This window comes from Cyprinus carpio, chromosome A22, assembly GCF_018340385.1.
Source record: "Cyprinus carpio isolate SPL01 chromosome A22, ASM1834038v1, whole genome shotgun sequence".
Taxonomy (NCBI): domain Eukaryota; kingdom Metazoa; phylum Chordata; class Actinopteri; order Cypriniformes; family Cyprinidae; genus Cyprinus; species Cyprinus carpio.
The window spans coordinates 1249221-1252380 of NC_056593.1; the positions used below are offsets into that span (position 1 = coordinate 1249221).

The 3160-nt window shown below is 37.5% G+C and overlaps 1 long non-coding RNA gene across 1 annotated transcript in view; it reads left to right on the forward strand.

Annotated features, from left to right (window-relative positions):
• The first annotated feature begins 1131 nt into the window (after positions 1-1131).
• The window catches only part of LOC122134836, a 7807-nt gene continuing 5778 nt past the window's right edge, over positions 1132-3160 (forward strand). The window contains exon 1 of the long non-coding RNA XR_006153126.1: positions 1132-1221. This is a non-coding gene — a long non-coding RNA (uncharacterized LOC122134836). The remainder of the gene's footprint in view (positions 1222-3160) is intronic.

Genomic DNA, 3160 nt, shown 5'->3' on the forward strand with positions numbered 1-3160 from the left:
CCAGGGCATTGCTAAGAGTATTATTGTTGGTTGCCAGGGACGTTGTTTAGGTTACTTTATGTGGTTACTAAAGTGTTCTGGGTGGTTGCCAGGGCATTGCTAGAGTATTATTGATTGTCGGTTGCCAGGGAGTTTTTAGGTTACTTTATGTGGGTTACTAAAGTGTTCTGGGTGGTTGCCAGGGCATTGCTAGAGTATTATTGTTGGTTGCCAGGGAGTTGTTAGGTTACTTTATGTGGTTACTAAAGTGTTCTGGGTGGTTGCCAGGGCATTGCTAGAGTATTATTGTCGGTTGCCAGGGAGTTGTTAGGTTACATTATGTGGTTACTAAAGTGTTCTGGGTGGTTGCCAGGGCATTGCTAAGAGTATTATTGTCGGTTGCCAGGGAGTTGTTAGGTTATTTTATGTGGTTACTAAAGTGTTCTGGGTGGTTGACAGGGCGTTGCTAGAATATTATGGGAGGTTGTGGGTGGCGTGAATGTTTGTAACTAAGTGTTATTGATGGTTGCTAGGATATTATATGGGATCTTGCTTTCTTTCTTTAACACTGCAGCTCATAATAAAATAGAACAAAATAGACCTGAATATATGACCCAGTGGTCTCAATAAAGCAAATAAAGCAGTCCTGATCCAGACACAGTGACCGTGGTGGTTTCTTTGTGTGTATTTGTGTGTGTGGGCCAGCTGGAGTCTCTCCCCAGCATCTGATCATGTTCCTCACGTCCTCTGTGGGCGGTTTGAGCCGGGATCTGCTGTATAAGCCTGAATAACAGAGTCACAGCTCTCATAGAGCCGAGCTCAGTAGGACTGGACTTCAGCAGGTGAGCAAACACCTCATATTGATCAGATGTTTCATGTGTCTGATGATTCAGCTGAACCGTGTTCTCTGAACAGATCAGATCATCATGGAGACGGCGAGGGAGCTGTTTCCTTTCATCAGAGAGATGTTGAGGCAGAAGCCGAGCCGCGGTCTCCTGAAGGTCTATCTGGTGGGCTCGGTGCTGGCTGTCCTGGGGTCAGTTTAGGGCTGCTGGAGCTGGTGTTTTCAGCGCCCTTCAGCTCTGATGACCCGGAGCTCAGCTCTCTGGATGACCGACTGGACAAACACAAAATCTCTGAAAACAACGCTCCGAAGCTCTGCTGACCGGAGACACGCCTTCTAAAGACACTCGCAGACCCGTCCTGCAGGAGGGATGATGTTTATATCGCACCAAAGACCAGGTTCTTGAGGTGGCGGAGTGAGGTTTCAGCATGTTTACGCATCACTGTGAGCATCTGTGACAGACAAGGAGCATCTGTTGATCACTGTGATTATATAACATGCAGACTGTGACATATAAACGCGCTTTAAGGTTTTGTATTTAGAGATGCAAATCATGCCCACAGTCAAGTGTTTGTATTGTTTTTGTTTTTTTTTTTTTTTTTTACTTAATATTTATTTTCAAACCAATAAAGGACTAAGGACATTAACACTAAAAAGGAATATATATGTACATTAATGACATTTTTAATTTGCAATAAGCCAGCAGATGAGTTGTGATTTTAATAACTTACTAAAAATGTTATGAAGTTCATTATCGACCGATTGTTTAATATGTTGTGTAATTAAAACTATTGAAATAAATCAGTGTAAAACTGCATTAACACAGAATGGATTTAAGGAAAAATGTATTTCAATGCGTTTGCGTTCTAATTGCGTTCCCGAGAAAAACCGCATTCGCTCGCAAGATCATTGAAATATAGATTTTCTCCCACTTCACATTATTTTGCATCCCCTCTCACAAGTTTTCAAGTATTTTTTTTAGTTGGAACACAGACGTTTTGCGACTAAATGCAGAGCATTGAAACGCATTTTTCCCTCATATCTATCTTTTCCGTCAGAATGAGGCATTAATGTGTAAAACTGGCGCTACAGGAGAAAGACGCCAGTAATTATAAATATATTTTACACTATATATTACCTACGAATGAACTAGCAGCACGTACATACTAAATGTTTGTATTTTTATCATAAGCCATAAGATAATTACTTACATATAGTAATTTATATAGTATACCAATAATACCATTGTATTTAGAATTGCAGTTCTTATTTTGAAGCGCTCTCGGCTTTTATTTTGAAGCGCTCTCGGCTTTTATTTTGAAGCGCTCTTGGCTTTTATTTTGAAGTGTCCTCGGCGCTGGAGCCGGAAGTGCAGCACTCACGAGCGTCTCGTTCATTCATTGCGGGAGTCTGCTGGAATTCAGTGTGATATTAACAATCATTTAACTCATTAGAGCTCATACATGATTTAAGAGAATGCTGTATGGACGGAGTGGATTAAAGAGCGGGACAGAATAAAAACCGTGACAATCTAAAAACACACGTGCATTAAATGTAGCAAAAACCATTCACAGCTGAGCAGAGGGAACAAATCGGTCACTAAACATCACCGATGACTGTTAGATATTAAGAAAAGCAAATGTTACGTTGTTTTTCTGAAATGTTATGTGTAAAAATACAAATGAGGCGTTGTGTCATTAAATACACTATAATATGCAAAAAACAACAACAAAAAAAAGAAGAAAAAAAAGAAAAGAAAAATAAAACAGTTAAAAATGTATTTTGTCTACAGATGCAAATTGATACAGTGCAATAAATAAACGCATAAAATGTATTTTGCAAGTTTTTATTTCCACTAGTCTTGAAAAACACTTTATGGAAAGCCAAATTGGTCAAAACTTAGTAATGTAGGACAAAAATATATATATATATATTTTTTGCATGTAGTGTCTTGGCCTAAATATAAGAAAAATTGACTGATTAGTAGTAAATACTGTTATGGTCCTAAACTACAATGCTGGAATATTATTTTATATTGCTCCAAAGATGTCATGTATTTCCTCTGTATATAAGGTGTATTTAGTGTAATTATTATGGATATTGTTTGTATTTTACATTTTAGTTCAATTTTGGTTTTTTTTTATTTATAATTATTAGATGTTTATTTTAATATAACTGCCGTTCAAAGTTTACGATCTGGAAGATGTTTTACTTTTTTTTTTTTTTTTTTGATTCTCTTCTGTTCATCAAGACTGCATTTTATTTGATCGAGAAATACAGTAAACAGTAAATTCGGAATATTATTGCAATGTAAAACACTGTTTTCTTGTTGTAATA